At 44.8% G+C, this 17,946-nt stretch overlaps 2 long non-coding RNA genes across 10 annotated transcripts; both read right to left on the reverse strand.

Moving 5' to 3' along the window:
* Nucleotides 1-1,770: 1,770 nt before the first annotated feature.
* Nucleotides 1,771-6,344, reverse strand: LOC120641161. The gene is made up of 2 exons (XR_005662157.1): nt 6,117-6,344; nt 1,771-2,378 (listed from the first exon to the last, which is right to left on the reverse strand). It is a non-coding gene; the product is annotated as an uncharacterized LOC120641161 (long non-coding RNA).
* A 4,055-nt stretch (nt 6,345-10,399) lies between these two features.
* On the reverse strand, nt 10,400-17,884 carry LOC120641163. Of its 9 annotated transcripts, XR_005662166.1 has the most exons (5): nt 17,532-17,884; nt 15,720-15,830; nt 15,519-15,618; nt 11,279-15,422; nt 11,148-11,162 (listed from the first exon to the last, which is right to left on the reverse strand). It is a non-coding gene; the product is annotated as an uncharacterized LOC120641163 (long non-coding RNA). The 9 variants fall into 9 exon arrangements; XR_005662163.1 differs by having other exon boundaries at nt 11,279-15,618; XR_005662165.1 differs by lacking the exon at nt 17,532-17,884 and having other exon boundaries at nt 15,720-17,525.
* Nucleotides 17,885-17,946: the final 62 nt, after the last annotated feature.

Here is a 17,946-nt window from a genome sequence, read left to right on the forward strand (position 1 = left end):
TTTTATAATGGCATAACTGTGTAATTTACATGAAGATTAGAGGGTTACTTTATATTACTTTTTATAATGGTAGAGATGGGTAATTTAGATACATGTTTAGGGGGTTACTTTAGTCTATTACCACAATGGAAAACATGAGTAATTTATTAGAAAAAAATAACAGATCTAATGGCTAATATGATTAGAGTTGTCGAATTGATGACCTGATGTTTTTTATTTTTTTAGAGTTTCTGATTTTTTTAGAATTTGTAGGATTTTTTTATTTTTTAGAATTTGTTATTTAATATCATCTGGAGGCTTTAGTAATAGTAGTAAGATAATATACATAATCGGCCTGTGTTGCGCGCGAGCTTAAATAAGGTACACGGCGGTGTGCTGTTCAACTGAACCACGAGTTGTCCTCAATTTTCAGTTATCAGCACTGCGCTTGTGCATTGGAATTCCGGCACCGACAGCGATCTCATCAGAGAAGCAGATGAATCTGGGAGCACGCCGCTTCACTATCTCGCGTCCTCGCGCTCCTCAGTTGCTATCGCAGAACTCATCTTAGGAGGAGCAAATGCAAGGACCGCCTACTGCGCTGACTGAAGGGGCTCGCTTCCCATACACGTCGCAGCCGGACATGGGAGGCTCGAAATGATCAGGCTGCTCCTCCAAATGTGTCCCGATTGCGTGTTTTCACGCAATTCCTCCGGCAAGACCATCCTTCACATCGCCGTTGAGAAGGAGAGGTCCGACGTGGTGGCATACATCTGCCGCCTACGAGGCGACGACAGAATGATCGCCACGACGATCCTCAACGCGAGGGATAACCAAGGAAACACGGCCCTTCACCTGGCAGTGCACAGAGCAAATCAGCCGGCATTGTTCCGCCTTCTATTGAGTAGGAAGGAAGTCGATCTGAATATCGCCAACAGGGACGGGCACACCCCGCTTGATCTTGTTTTCTTGAGCGGAAAAGTGGACCCGGATATCACCGGCGCGGAGGGGTACGTCGTTCCTCATCTGGCTTTCTTGAGCGGACAACGTACATTCAGATATATGCAGGTACCTACGACGTATGTGTCCTACTCCTTCCTACTCCTGTCTTAGGTTTATGAAAGATTTACTATTACTAGTAGTGCCCATGTGCGGCACGCACATGTTTTAAAACCAAGAGATTTCTATATATGTCCACATGCGGCATTTACATATTTTTTTTAAAAAAATTAGAAAATAACCACTTTATATTTAAAGCAATGTTGTGCACGTGCTACAGGCATGTGTTTTAAAAAACCAAATAAATCTTCAATGCATAGGAGCACACAATGTCATACAAGATTTGCATTTTCTCAGTGAAATCTATGTTGTGCAACAGATCCCATTAGATCATTTTGTAAGTCCAAGTTTCCTGATGAGACAAATATACAAAATCTCTAACACAGATTTTTTATTTTTTCATTACATAAGTCAAATTCAGACAAAAACCTTCATAACTCTGAACCCACGCATCTTCCTTCAAAAACCAATTATCTATCACATCTCGACCTGAGGTCTGATCCCACCATGCGCTAGTCTAACCATCAGTTTATCCCATTTGCCATCTTCCAATGGCATCGTTCTCCTTTCGCATGCCTCCTCTCAACGTCACATTTTAAACACGAAGATGATGGTTTAGAGCTCCCACTTATACAAAGGAAAATTATAATAGACTGGCACTTAGATATATTGGAAAAAGAAGACGAATTATGAGGGACCAACACAGGCTACCCATTTGAAAAGCGAAATCAATGAAACTGAAATAGTGCTGCACAATGTTAACTTAATTATGAGACTTAATAATCTCCATCGAAGTTCCCTACATTAGCAATCTGTCATAAAAAATTAACTTATAAATTTTATATCAAAAACTTTTAACTCCTCTAATTTGTTCTAATTAGCAAATCATCATCACAATTAGAAGGAAACAAAATAATACTTGGTACTCCACCAACTCTTTAGCTTGCTCCGTTTACTTATCACTCGATCACATTTTAGCAGAACAAGAACAAGACAAGCAAGTCTTAAAAATTTAAAATACTAAACATGTTTCTATTAAAAATACAAATTTGATGAGATGAGCTAAAACATTCAGATCATACAACATTGAAGTAAAAATATATAGCAATCAATTTAAAGTATATACACATTTGAACTAACTAACCTTAGATTGGAATTCTCAACTGCTTAAACATTCAGATTTGGCAACTTGGTCCAGTGTTAGATGACAACAAATTCAGTCAGCAAGCAGAGAGTCCTCTATGATACCCTTTGCACAGCTCTGCATTAGCTTTGGCACCACAAGCTCTACTTTCCTATTTGAAGCAACTGATGCTCGGATGCGAGATATACTTGAGCTTCTGTAAAGAAAATTTTAAATTTCTTAAGCTGCACATAAGCATGGCTTACTATCAATTGAATATATTTTAAATTTGTGAAGGGCTAACATCAATGACCGAAAAGGAGACAAATAGCAAGGTACATTGTGACTGGTTTAATAAATAGACAAACTATCAACAAAGAAGAAAACAAATATTTATATATACAATTGACGAACAAGTGAACAACAAACATAGCATCTATCTGTAGCCTCTTGGTAGAATACCTATGTAAACCACAACACACTTGGTAGAATACCTATGTAAACCACAACACATTTACCCAATTGCATTAAGAACAAACTCACTGTAAAAATGCATATCCACTAACTGAGAATTGAAGAGTTATAAGCAGAGTTTTAATTTCCGACCGGACCGGCCTAACCGCCGGGCTCTGGTACCGGTTTACCGGTCTGGTTAGGCCGGTTACCGGTCGGAACCGGACAAAACCCCGTTTGAATTTGTTTGAATTCAAATCTCGGCGTTCAAACGGTACGGACCGGTATACCGGCCGGCCGGGCCGGTTTACCGGCCGGTTTGGCTGGTATACCGGTGATGTGGGAGGGGCAGCTCGAACCGGTATACCGGCCGGTTATACCGGTATACCGGCCGGTTGGACCGGTATACCTGTTAGTTTTCCGCCGCTTCAAAAATAGATCCCGGTGTAAAATAAAAGAAAATTTCGGCATGAGCTATGCACATTTTAATGTAAATGACCATACCAAAGCAACAAGTTATAATCATACATACAAATACAACAGTAATAAGCGTGCATACAAATACAGAGTCATACACCTAGACACATGAAACGAAAGTTCAACGTAGAAATGGGAAGACCCCATTTGGGACGCGGTTTGGTATTCGGCGTTGGACATCAAAGCGATACCTCGCACTCTAAGCAGCTCAGCCTTGTAGTGTTGCCAAGTTTGGCCCGTCCACACCGATGTTGTCTGCCATTCCTGAACTAACATAGTGTAAAAATGGGGGTCTTCCCATTCATACACCCATCTCGTCGGTGTCTGCATGCTGATGTCAGGAATGGGATAGTGAAAAGAGTGCCTCGAATCGCTGTAGGAGGAAGAAGAGTGCTGTGGACTATCATAGTCCGTTGGTCCATCTGTTCTCCTCCGCGATTGCGGTGCTCCATGGTCGGTGTCCTGAGTAGCATGTGTGAACTGAGTCTCCCCTGCAATCAACCATATTTCATAATTAGTAGTCAATAGTTAGAAATATGTGTCTATTTATATGTGCAATGTATACCTATAAAACGAACACCATGAGCACGACCACTACCACCAGTAGCAGCATCAGCACCACTACCACCACCACCAGCATCAGGCTCAGCACCGTCACCATCATCACCATCATTGGCCGAGCTGCTATCCTCGGACTCCTGATATGGAGGACTACGCTCACCTTTGCCATCATCAGTCTCGGTGTCGCTGCTCACTGGTTTTGCTGTTCCTTTGCCTTTTCGACGCTTCGGGTCACCCTTCTTAGGTCCCTTCTGCAACTTTCTCTTCCCTAGGTGAGTGTCACCTATATTTGTACGTGCCCAATCGCTGATGGAATCATTCCCCGTAGCCTCACGTAGATCTGACTCGTTTATTTGATCTCTGACAATATGGGACGGGAGAGGGATGTCGCCGTCATCATCATCCTCGTCCAGAACTGGAGCCCGGTTAGATCTACCATATTCCATCCATTCCCGCACCGGATTTTTCTCATCATAGAAAGAAAGATGGGCTAGCTGGTCAATGAAATCACCTTCTTCACGCATCAGTGGGCCGGAGACCTCCTCAAGTCGGAGACGAAGATTGTAGTTGACATAGACAAGCTTATTAAGTTTCTTGTGCAACAACCGATTGCGAACCTTTGTATGCAGCAAGGCAAAAGTACTCCAGTTCCGCTCGCATCCACTGGACGAACAACATTGTGAAACAAGCCTCATGGCAAGGTACTGTAGTTTTGGAGTACTTGATCCGAACATCATCCACCAGGACGCTGCATGTGCAACCGAGTATGTAAGCAATATTTTCGAATAGAGAAAATAACAATTTCATACAGAATAACTCTTACATGGGGATGTCTTTGGGTCCATCGCCATCCGCATTGCCATCAATATCCCGTCCAGTGGGTGATGCGATACCTTCACCTGCAAACCATATGAAAATCATGAGACACAAGGATGTACGCTCATAGGTATCATTGCAATGAAAGAAAACTTACCCCACTTTTGTGTCTCCCTGACCGCACTGATAAAGTATGGACTATCATACTGTCTTTCAGGAACTCCTGCAATATGGAAAAACTTTGACCAAGCTTTACCAATAGCTTCCTTTGCGTTCTTACCCTTCTGCGTCCAGGAGCCTGTATCAATCCTTGGTTGCATCATTCCTCTTCTCCCACCAGCTGTCAAGTTATAGTCCTCCACCACAGGACTTTCCCTCTGCGAAGTGGACCTTCGAAACATCCTCTGCATAACATTCCCCCTCGTCGAACCACTACCCCCTCCACGCTCATATGCACCTCCTCTCTGTTCCACCCCCCGTCAGAACTCTACTTCCGCTCTTGATAGATCCATGGCACGCTGCACCTGAGCTTCCTCATCTTCTTCATCACCGGGATAGTTTCCCTCCGCTGCAGCCTTCTCCCGTTTCAACCTCTCTCGAGCCCGGTCAGCAGTTGCCTTCTTTGCCCTATCCAACTCACGCTGAAAGAAGTCCCGCACATCAGGTAGCACATTCCTGCAATGGACCACCTCCGCCCCGCGCCCAGCCAAATGTTGTTTCAATCTAGTCGCACCACCTCCTCCTTTCTGCGTACGACAATAGTTGCATCGCCATCCGGGATAAAGATTTTCCCCGTGTTCCCATACAACATCTCTGCTTGCAATTGTCTATCTGCATACATGGACAACAAAAATATATCATCTAATATTCTAACTCCTAAGTCATAGTGTCAAAAATCATCTAAATACACCTAAATCCTAAAACATTCTAAATCCTAAAACATCCTAAATCCTAAAACATTCTAAATCCTAAATCTTACCTACATTCTAAATATACCTAAGTCATACACCTAAATCCTAAAAAAAATCATCTAAATACACCTAAATCCTAGGGGGGAAAACCTCACCTGCCGGCGGCTTACCGCCGCTCGTGGCGGTTTACCGCCTAACCGGGCCGGTAAACCGGCGTCCAAGGGCTGCTAACCGGTCGGTACCGGTAGATCTGGTACCGGCCCGGCTTACCGGTGTGGGGGACCGGTTAGCCGCTCTCAGGGGCCGGATGGCCGGGTCAGGGCGGCGGACGGCGGGTGCTGGCGGCGGACAGGGGTGCCTAGGAGGCGAGAGAGCGGACGGGGGGCGGTTGAGGCTGCGGGACACTTGGGGATAGGTTAAATACGCTGTGCCGCGCGATGGGCTTTAATGGGCCGTCGTTTTTTTTCTTTTTCTTTTTTGATTTAACTTCTAAATTCCGCAAACCATACTAAATGATCAAATATTTGGGAAATTTTGACACCATTAGATTCGTCGTACCTTGAAATATTTTTAGGAATTTTTTGAGAATTTTTCATTTTTATGAATTCAAATTCAAATTTTAAAATTTGGCCGGTTTCATACCGGACCAAACCGGTACCGGTCCGGACCAGTTTGACCGGTTACCGGTCAAACCGGTCCGGTTACCGACGGTTTGGTAAACCATGGTTATAAGTCACCTGTGCAGAAATCTCCCCAGCAGTGAGGTGCTTGCCGATGGTGGGCAGTCGAGCTTGACGAGAGAAACAACCATTCATTCAGAATCATTTGCTCACAATCGTGTGAAGCAGAGCAACTTAAAATGGTTGTCATCGATTGAAGTGGGTGTCTGAGAGTGCCGGGGCCGCGACCTCGCTCGTCTGCACATATTACTCGTCAGTGCCAGCGGGCGTACGCTCTTTACTGATATTTTAAAAGCTATCAACATATTCATAGAGCCATATCCATTGCTTATAGTTCCAGATTCATATCAATATATCTTCTAATAATGCTTGACCTCCAGAATTGCTCCCACATTGAAATCATTCTTCATAGAGCTTTGACAAATAAAACTCGGTGCAATACTGAAGTTAATCCCTTATAGATCTTTTTGATATCCAAAATTTGTTGTAGTAGTAAAAATAATATCTTTTGGATGAAATCTATAACTTCCAAAACTTGGTGAAGCATTCAAATCAAGATCTCTCCAACCATTTTGACGTATTGAGTCTCCTTTTGAGACTCATGCTTGTTGGGAGCTTGTTTTTTGAAAAACTGCACAGTGATACTATCCTCATCTGCTCTTGTTAATCGTTAATCTGTAAGGCAGTCAAGAACCAATTTTTTAATGAAAATGTCTATAAACTGACTTGGTTTTCCTGTGACTTCTGAATAATGTTAATCTAATGGTCATGTAAATGGACAGCACGTATACGAAAATAACATCGTGATCCTATCTGCATTAACAACAATGAGTAATTGTATCATCCTAGTTTTAGGAATATCACATTAAACAAAATGACAGGGGCAACAACCATGAGTTAGACATAACTTGCTTTTAAACATGCATTGTGATGTGTGACATATATCTTTTTACTATATAATTAAAAGAGAAAAATAAGGAAATTTGTTCATCTAAACATGCAGCACGCTTCAACTAAAATAGATCAAGCAAGCATTCCGAAAGTTTTAGCAAGGCATTGCTGCAAGCACCTTGCCTGCTTTATATATATATATATATATATATATATATATATATATATATATATATATATATATATATATAGACACACACACAAAATTCAAGCAATATATATACAAACCAGAGAGTGAGTTATTTACCTCTCATGACTGATGTCATGGACTGCATATGCATGCCCAAATGATCCAAAGAACCTGAGCCCCTCACTTCAATAAATCCACCAAAAATCTTTACTTTATGAAACCCATTTCATGTGGTGCTGTCCGCGGCCTTCTCTTCTTTGAACACCGCTGCCATCTTCTCCTTTGTCGCCACCACTGTTGATGTGGACCTAAACAACATAATATCATATCAAAGTTATAAGAAAATAATCAAAGAACCACCAGCATAACATGAATAATATATAAAGTTTTGTTTTTACATGTTAATTTGGAAATTTATCTAGCAAGTTACTCCAATATGTCGGCTTTCATCAAGGATATATAAAGAGCATTTATCCTTCAACTCTATTTCTAAAGAACAACTGTGATTAAGCATTACGATTGGGACATCAAGTCACTGATAGAATAAAAAATAGTCTAGAAGCATAGGCATTCATGTAAATGTAATACTCAGCAGCTGCATTCTCAAAAAAATTAGTTCTGCTTTCAAACTGTGCAACTTTGGTTCATACATCCAACTAAATCAAAACATAATCAGAACCTGAATATGTTTAGAATAGTAAGATTATCAGCAATCTGAACTTGTTTGGAATAGTAAGATTATCAGTCCAAACTTGTTTGAGCACTGCCAGAAAAAGAAGGAAGTGGCCTTGAGATCTCGATGGAAAACAAAGTCTGAATGCAATATTACTCAAGTCTCTGTGGGTTATTCACAATAGTTAGCACAGTCCTAGCAAATTCTTTGCTCTACGAAGTAAGCGGATAAAAGAAAATTACTGACCCTTTGGCGACCAGACTTGAGGCATCCCTGTATCTGCCTTGTAAGGTGTATTTTCTTCAACACATACCTGCAGTTGCAAAGCAAGCAGCTGTCAAATAGAAAAAAATCAGAGAGGAACATACTGGATACCTAAAAACTTAATATCTCGGCCACACAAACATACAAAATCGAGCCCCTTCTAACTCAGTTGAAAAATTATAGACCACGAACCAGACAAAGAAAACTCCAAAACTATGAAACAAGAAGAAATTATCCACGAGCAAGCTCCCTAGAATAGAAATGGCATCACAGAATTAGGATCAGGATAAGAACGGAAATAAAAATAGAGCAGACGAAAGATTCCGGGAACCTTTCCAGAGGCGATGACGACCGGTTCTCCAAGACCTCGCGGTTCTGGATCGACAGACCAGTGTTGCAATCAAGGGATTCGTGGCGAGGACGGAGGCCGCACCAGGCTTTGCGTTGGCACTGCTTACGGGCGGGTCGGCTGCAGGAGTCGCTCGGCGGGCGGCGCATCGCAGGATCCGGCATGGGTTCCTAGCATTCGTTGGGAAGGGCCCCCGGCCTCCAGGAACGCAAGGCCCACGCGCTTGGTTGCCGTCCGCACATGGGGGAGGAGGAGGGTCCTAGATTAGGGTTTGGATGGAGAAGAGGCGGCGGTAGGGGCAGAGGTAGTGGGGAGGCAGGCGAGTCGCATACGTGGCGCCGGGGACGGAGTGCCGGCGCGGACCCCGGTGACGACTGGGGCCGGATCGGCACCGAGGACGGAGTGGCAGCGCTGACGGCACGGATCGGCGCCACCGGGTGCGGCGCAGTGGCAGCGAGGACGACGCGGACCGGCCGCCCCTGGCCGCCGGTCCTCCACAGCCGCCCGGATCCGCGGACACCGCGCTGCCCAGAGCAGGGGACGGGCGGAGCGGAGCAGAGGAGGGGCCTCGCCATGGGCCGCCGCCCAACGCGTCACCGTCTTGCCATGGCCGCCGCCGCGCCCTCCCTCCCCCCCCCGCCCTGCCATGGCCGCCGCCGCGTGCCCCCGCCCCGCCGTGGAGCCTCGTCGGGCCCGCTCCCCCGCCGCCGCCCTGGCCCCCAGCGTGTGGACGCCATGGCCGCACGCACGGACGGATCGGCGCTCCGGGATGGATGGGATTTGCGGAGGGCAAGGGATTGAGAGCAGGCGTCCGGCGGGGATGGAGGATGGAGGCGTGATTGACGGGGTGGATGCGCGGGGGACCGAGCAGGGGGGAGGAGGGGTGTGATGTGGGGGAGGAGGAGCGAGGAGGGCCGGTGCAGCGAGGCAGGGTCGCAGGGAGGAGGGGAAGGAAGGGGATCAACGCCGCGGTGGGTGGGGAGGGATCAACAAGAACTCGACGCTGCAATCACGGAAGGCAGCACACGGACCAATAGGATGGCGGGTACACAGGGGTGGGTAGAGAACCCCGCGGTGAAAAAAAATCGACGGAGGGGGGTCGTGGGATCGCGAACAACGGGAGAAGGCGTCGTTTTCGGCCTGCCAGGTTCCCTGTCAAACTTTTTCAGCTTACATGTGGGCCCCAAAAGGGGGTTTGTGAGGTGGGTATAGGTACTAAATTTGGTGAGGAATATTTCAATTGTCATGGATCCTTATAGTATAGATATGGAAAAGTCTAGTTTACAAAACTAACACAAAAATCTGATTTTCAACCTTTAATAACTACATAATTGGATAATAAGAATCATCCAGCTGTTGACCCCTTGAGTGGTTTCCTAGGTGATTTTTATTTTGTTAAAATTAAAAATATTCAAGGTTAAACTAAAAAAATTATAAGTAATTATTTAAATTAAAAGAATACGAAATGGGTCCCAGCATTTTTCTAAAAATGTAACATATCTATTGCACTCTATTTGTCAGTTCTTCGGATCCAAACTTTTTTTATATTCTAGTATTTATTGCCTTGTAGTTATGCCTACTAATTTTAAATAAATAAGATTTAATAGAGTAACAACAAATAGTTTATATTTTTGGAAAAATTTTGGTATTAGTTTCATATTTTTTTGATTTAAAATAAATTTGTTTTGATTTCTTTTAGATATAACTAGAGTTTTTCATTTTTTTAAAAAAAATATAAAACACCTTTGAAACCATCCAAAAGGTTACATTTGTCTGGTTTTGATAATTAGATGGCCTCCGTGACCTAGTTTTGTAGTTGGACGTTGAAACTTTGACTTTTGTGACAATTCGAGGGTAAACTAGATTTTTTTTCTTTATTATTATTTACATGTACAATACTAGTACTACATATAGTATGTTCATCTTTCTAAAGCCCTTTCATGGTGAGATTTGTTTTTCAACTTAGAAAAATCCTTTTTTCCCATGGTTTTTCACGTGTTGTGCCCGCATACTATTTCTTCAACAGAATAATCACGACACGACTGGATGGTTTACGACTTGGTCGTTGCTGGGGCGTCTGGTGGCATCCACCGGTGGGACGACATGGCCACGCGGTTGCCGGCAAAGCACGACATGGACAAGGACTGGGAAAATGTGGGCAAGTCCGCCGGCGTACTGGCCGTCTGCGCAGTGCTCATTCTCAACGCATCGGGCGCTGCCTTTCAACGTAGCCGCACGGTACAACGAGCACCCTCCGACACGGAGGGCGAGCATTGCTTTCAGAGCATTCCTTGCCCTCGACGCCGTGGCGTTCGTCTCCTCGGCCGTGGCCACTTTCTGCTGCACGTACGCCGGATTTGCGACGGCGGAGAACGTGTCGCGCCGCTCGCACCTCTACTTCGGAGCCGCCTGCCTCGTAGCAGCGTCGTTTGCCATCGCTCCTGCATTCTCCGTGGGGATGTACGCGGCATTCGGGGCAGGTCTCATAATCTTCCCTACTCTTGCCGTCTTGCTGTTTAATCTGGGTACGCTCAGCGGAATAGTTGTGCCGTTCCGGTCGGCCATTCTCCATAACGGCGCATTAAACGCCAGGCTTGGCACCGGAGCGTTTCTCCGCAGTCTTCTCAATGACAACAGCAGGATGTTCTGCCGATTCTGTCGCCGGCACTCTCTCTCTTCTTCTCTGTGGCGCTGGCTTTGGTTGCCTATTGCGTTGTCGTTGGTACCACCATATTCCTGGACAGAATTTAGCAGAGCTTAGTTCAACATGCATTGCAAATATGTAGAATGCTCAATCAAATTCCATGTTCAGTGAAGTTGTTGTTATTGCAGTTTTGTTGTTGTATACGTACTTGTCCTTGACCACTGAGGCAGACTTGGTCACAATCTGTGCTAGCTGCTTCTTCCTTTTTTTTCGCGACCTTGCTCTAACAAATCATCAGACAATTGAACTGCCAACATGGTAAAGCAGTTGCACACTTGCATTCCAGTCGATTAGCACCTGTAATCAGCTAGGCTTTTCCACGCTCTCGGGCAGACACACTGTAACATTTCTGATAGCGTCAGGTGACAATACTAGATTGTAGTTACCTTCGGTGGTTCCTTGAGAGCTACCAAGTTGGGTGAGGAATGGAACAAAATTGAGCTTAATTGGCTCACCAATTAGGAACATATACCACCTGAACAGCTATGGGAGTCGGGAACTTCCAAGAATAATGTTGTTTAGAACATTTATCATTAGATGGGCATCACGCACCATCTGCATGACTGTCGACAGATAAACTACTCATACATACATGTCGTCCTTGTAAATTGTGACCAGCCTTCAAAAGTGATTGGATAATAAGAAAGGAAAATGGTGTAGACTTTGCCCATTAGCAACAAGAGAAGATTGAACCAGCTACACTACTCACTTGGTTCTATTTCTCAGGCTAGTATTCTCAGTAAATGACTGAACCAGTTTCTAACTCAGCAGTTAAAAGAACACTGAAGTAGTCTCTCCTTTCAGCAGCAGGCTAGATGTTCCTCCTCTCTTGGGCAGATGATTTTAACTTCTGGACCTCCTCCTTTGTCTACAAAGTAACTGATGTAACAAGATGTAATGAAATCAATTGCCATCATGTATGTAAATCTAGAACACAAAAACAAAATTATCCGACCAAAAGGCTTAGTGTAGGCATGCTTTTATCGTGACTGACGGTGTGTTCTTTGAATCTGCACATAAGGCTTTACATGGCGCTTTATCTAATAATTGATATTAAATCCACTGGCAAACCAGTGCTCGAAGCAGATTGACTAAATATAATTATGAATTGAAGCACTACACCTCAAGATGAGAGAGGCAGTGTTCAAGAAATCATAGGATTCAGGTGCATAGTGGTTACTTGTTGCTACTACTGCCCCAAAAGGAATGTTTGTCCAGGTGCATAGACAGAATCACATTCTTTTTGGGATGGAAGTAGTAACTTGTATTGTATACCAGCTCAGAAGGTCTCTTATGGACATGGACAACAAACCCAGCTCCTTCAGAGAGCAGAAGCTCTCTAATAGAAATTTGAATCATCATAGCCACTCAAGTAGTACAAAACAAAAAGGAAAGTCATAAAGCATCATAAAATAAACCATAGAAAAAGGGCTCAGCATCACCTTTGCTCAATCATGCAAACCGACTTCTCATTTCTCTTGCAGCACAACTTACTCATCCAATGTAAGTGGAACTGCGCTGGTTGTCACATATCCAAATGACCCTCCTAGGCAGAATGACAAACAAAAAAGGAATGATACTCACATATGCTTCAAGAGGGGAGAGGGTCACCTCTAATTAGATACTCACAGCTGCCTCAATCGCTCAATGGCATGCAATTCAGAAAAGGTGGAACATCATTGCCCCTCGGCAGCACTTCATTCACAGGTTCGGGCCCATTTCCATGTCTACACTGTCACCCTAAGTTTCACTTGCAATGGCCACTGGGTACTTCCACCCAAGCGGAAAAAAAAACACCTCTTTATATCTCATCATCACATATCCTGATCCCATTCGCACTGTCTAACAAAATGCCACCGAGGTGGGGAGGATGAGCAGAAGGACGAGGAACATTAAGAGCAAATCAGATCAAAGCACACAAAACCACATGTGCTCATCCAGTAAAGGCCATGGGTGTGCACATGTATGTCTGATAATCTTTGAAAGGGATTAAAGTTAGTAGGCATAATACATGTATACACTTGTAATTAGATCAGATTCGAATATAAAGAGCCAAATAACTAATTATTACAAGTTATTTGGCACACAACCGCTACTCCCAATCAGAGCATCTCCAATAATTCCCAAAACCCACTCCCAATCTTGTTTTTTGGCAGGATTGAAAGAAAGCCCTCTCGAACAACTCATCCCAACTCCCAATGTTTCCGCACTTGGGAAAATCGATCGATACGCAAATGAACAACACATGTGAATAGCACACGCATAGAGAAGCTTTCGCACACATGACCAAAAAAGTACAGCCATGCCATGGCAATGATTTAACATGTCTATCCTTTTGAATCATCAATCAAGATTCATCAAGGCCATGGCATGCTATTAGGACCACTAATGCCAATGCTGGCAGTCCAAAGGGATACCACAAAAGTAAGGACACATTAGGGAACCACTTATGAGCGGTGGAAGAATTAAAGCAGTTAAATGAGAATGTGGAAAAGAAACCATTCTTTAGAACGAAATGAGCAATTCATCCAATTAATCTTACGTGACATCAAATCAAAGTTGACATATTGGTCCCATCTGTACTAAAATCCTGGTCCCAAGTTGAAATCACTGAAAAAGGTAGGATACATGAATGAAATAGAATCATAAACAAAAGTATATGACGGACCAGAAAGAGTAATGTCACATTGAATGGCTCAGATTTGCCCCGGTATCAACACAACACTGACAGAAGAAACATATACTCCTCCATCCCTCTCTAAATGAACTTTTGAGTAGAATTGTTCATTTGGAGATATACCACACTACCACCATACCAATGACAACAATTAGTTGCAAACTGGTTGCTTGTATATGGTACAAGCCATCCTAGTTTAGCAGTATGTGGAGCAAAATACCAAAAGTAACAATTCAGGATGCTAAAAAGTAATAGCTCTATAGGACTGGGGCATTTGAAATCACAGCCACTGAAGAGCAGTTCCAAACAAGAAAGGAATATCAACAACAGACAAGTGACAACAAAATATCTGAAAAACAAAGGAATGCATAGGAACTACCAAAATGGATCAATGTTGCACACTGCAAGGTACAATAGTTATGATGGCTCGAAGGAAGTAATTGAGAAAACACAACAGCCAAATATAAATACAAACAGAATGAAGCCAGGAAATATCTACGTTAGACAAGAAAACATGAAGCAACAACATATTCAACAAAAAAAGGGAAGAGACAGCATAAAATCGTGTTTCCTTATTCCCTTCTCTCTGTGTGTACGTGTGTGTGTGTGAGGGGGGGGGGGGGGCTCAGCTTCGCCTTTGCTCAGTCATTTAACCATATCCCACCATCTCTTATCACCACATCAACATGTCCTGATATGATAAAGTGGAGCTGCCCTGGTTATCACACATCAAGAGGGCATGACCATCCAAGGACAAAGCCACTATCATTACAGGATAATTGAAAAAGGTTTCGAAGAGAGGAAGGCGAGGATTCCAGTTTGGTACCCATATAGCAGCCTTGATTGCTCAAAGGCACTTTTGTCAGCCATGGTTGTTGATCATTGCCCCACACTTAAAATTTATTTCTTTGTCAACCTAAGAGATGAAAATGACTTGGCATATCAGTCCCAATAATATTGACCCAGGTCGCAGGTTCGAACCCAGCAGGAAGGCAAGTGAAGAACAGCCTTAGATCAGGGTAGAGGCGGACAGCATCAACAGGACATGCAAAAGAGCACAAAAGAACAAGCAGATAAGAACACAAAACTGTTAGCCTAGAGCCCTAAACGGTCATTTAGCCCGTTTACACACCATTTAAACGCTACACTGTGGTACACCGTTTCCGTTTATCGGTTGTTTTGAACGTTTAAACGGCCGTTTTGCCCATTTAAACACCCGTTTTTGCCCGAATAATGGGCTAAACGGCAGGTGACCGACTGTTTACCATTAGTGTTTAGGATAACACTAAAATATAAATTCAAAACAGAATAAAAGTATGAACAACTCAAGGAGAAGATTAAACTGCTGTGGGAGTAGTGTGGTGGTGGTGCATGGTGGGTATTCATACAGTGGTACTAGAAGAAAAAGGAGTTCACTTGAGTGGCTCAGATTTAACCATTATCAGCATATCAACTGCAATTTATAGTGGAAGCACAGTGTAATCCCCCTCCCTCCCTCTCAGCCACATAACTGGTTACTTGTTGCTACCACTGCCCCAAAAGGAATGCTTGTCCAAATGCATAGACTGAATCGCATTCTCCTTTTTCCTTCTTAATATATTGATGCGCAGCTCTCCTGCGCATTCGAGAAAAAAAATTGCATTCTTTTTGGGACGGAGGTAGTGAGTTACAAGCCATCCTAGTTAAGCAACAAACAGAGAGGATTGCATACTTTTTTGGACGGGAGGTAGTAACTAGTATGGTATTAGCCATCCTAGTTAAGCAGCAAATGGGAGGTACCAGCTCAGAAGATGGTAGAGTGCAGAAGCAATCTAATGGAAATTTGAACCATCATAGCCACTCAAGAGTAGTACAAAATAAAAACGAGAGACATAAAGAATCATAACATAAACCATATCAAAAAAGGGCTCACCATCGGTTTTGCTCAATAATGCAAACCAGCTTCTCATTTCTCTTGCAGGACAACTTACTCATCCCAATGTGAGTAGAACTGTGCTGGTTGTCACATATCCGGATGACCATCCTAGGCATAGGCAGAACCACAAACAAAAAGGGATGGTTAAAATAGGCTTCAAGAGTGGGGAGGGTGAGCTCTAATTAGGTACTAGGCCTCAATTGCTCAAATGGCATATACTCCCTCCTTCCACATTTGTAGGGCGGATAACCTCCTACTCCAGAGACCAAGGAGCATTTACTCCCGTTTGCATGAAGGCATGCAGCCCCTTGAATCTCGTCTCTGTTTAACCGCTAATTAAACTTCCTCCGCAGCAAACTTTCTCTCACCCAACCACGCGCGCCATTTGCCTGGCAAGGGGCTTAATTACGTGGCTTACCGAGGTAAAGAGCTGCTGAGCGACGGGGTGCGCCCTATATTTATAGAAAAGTTAATTTTGCTCATACGCCTAAGAAACGGGGAAGGAGGGAGTAATTCAGAAAAGGTTGAACATCATCACCCCAGGTCAGCACTCTATTCATCGGTCTGAGTCCATTTCCATGTCCAGCATGGTTGGCATAAACAAATTTTTCACAAGGGTACTTTGCCCAAGTCTAGAAAACCAGCTCTTTATATCTCAACAAGCCCCCCTTCTTATGTGGACAAAAAGGAGAGCTGAGGGTGCCATGGTTGCAGGAACTGTTGCCATGGCACTCTCCAGCTCTGGGGTCTGATGAGTTCTTAGCTGGATCTCTTTGCCATCAGGTCTCTCTCTGCAACGAGCACCCACCAGGTATGCCCACCCATCTCCCTTCCTGCTGTACGAAACCGAGCACCTAAACTTAAGACATTTGTATTCAGATCAGATACGATCCAATTACAAGTGCCGATCCTTTTGCAAAGCAAAGATTATCAGGCATACATGTGTACAGCCATGTCCTTTACTGGATCCGCCCCTGGTGGCAGCGGCTCTCCGAGACCCGATTAAAATCGGATTCTGGGTTTGCCCCAGGCCCCCACGACGAGGATGAAGAACATCTCGACAAACGTCCAGTGGTATCGATGATTATTTTCACCGACAAAGTTCTCGCAGTAACAATGATTCTTTTCAATGTGCAAGACACAGGAACTGTGACATTGAACTAGCACTCTCTCTGTGCCGCGGGTGGGAGGCCGCGGTAAACAGTGGGCGGGGTGGAGAGAAGAAAAGGCAGGGGAGAAGGAGAGAAGATGTGCCCCTTGGATGTTGATCCGGTGGCCCAGATTGAAGTTTGCATGGTTTGCACGAAGGGGTTGGTTTGCACCCGATATGTTCCCAAAGTTAAATATCCCACAGGCAACATCATGGGAAGAGATCACCACTGCGTCGCACCGCAGGGGTGCAGTATCCATGATCCATTCATCCATCCATCAGGAGTAACGCAGCAGGGCGCCGCATCGGGCGAAACCCGACTCGGAAGCCGCGTCAGGCGTCACCGCACGGTTCCCTGCCCCTGCCGCCACCGACGCCAGTTGCCAGACAATGGAGCGGCGGCGAGGCGGCACCGTACTGGTGGCTAACTGGCTATGTGAAGCGAAATCCGATCCAGAGAATGGTCCGTGCACAGCCTCGATTCGATCTACGGTTTGGGTTTAGGGGATATGGAAATATACAGAAACAAGAGCATCTCCAGCAGATAAGTACTCCCTCAATCCCAGAAAGAATGCAATCTAGCATTCAGGGTTAGTGGCACGACGGCGACGGCGAGGACGAGGCGGATAAGGACGAGCAGGAGGAGACACAGAGCGTACCAGAACAAAATATTGGCAATCAATCGAAGAAGATTCCACCAATGGCGGCTCAGATCCCGCGTCGCCCGAGGCCCGAGCACGGGCCCCGACCCCCGCGGCCCCGCCGCCGCAGCACCGTCGCAAGCCCCAAGGGTCCGCAATCCGACGCGGCGTGGCGGGGAAGGGTGGCTCCGGGGGGCGGATCTGAGGACGGCCACCGCTCGGGAGCCGCCCCAGCGCCAACAGCGGCGCCCTTCTTATCGCGCCGCCATGTTTGTTCCAATGAGCTTGTGGGTTTCAGTGGTGTCGTCGCCGGCACCGCGAGTGGGAGAGCCATGCCACCGAGCTAGCGAGAGGAATGGCAGGCAGAATCTCCAAGCTAGCCGGGCTGGATCGTGTTGGGTTTCTCCTTGAAATTGGGCCAAAAATTTAAGCC

Source organism: Panicum virgatum, chromosome 7K (assembly GCF_016808335.1).
Source record: "Panicum virgatum strain AP13 chromosome 7K, P.virgatum_v5, whole genome shotgun sequence".
In the NCBI taxonomy this organism is placed as follows: Eukaryota; Viridiplantae; Streptophyta; class Magnoliopsida; order Poales; family Poaceae; genus Panicum; species Panicum virgatum.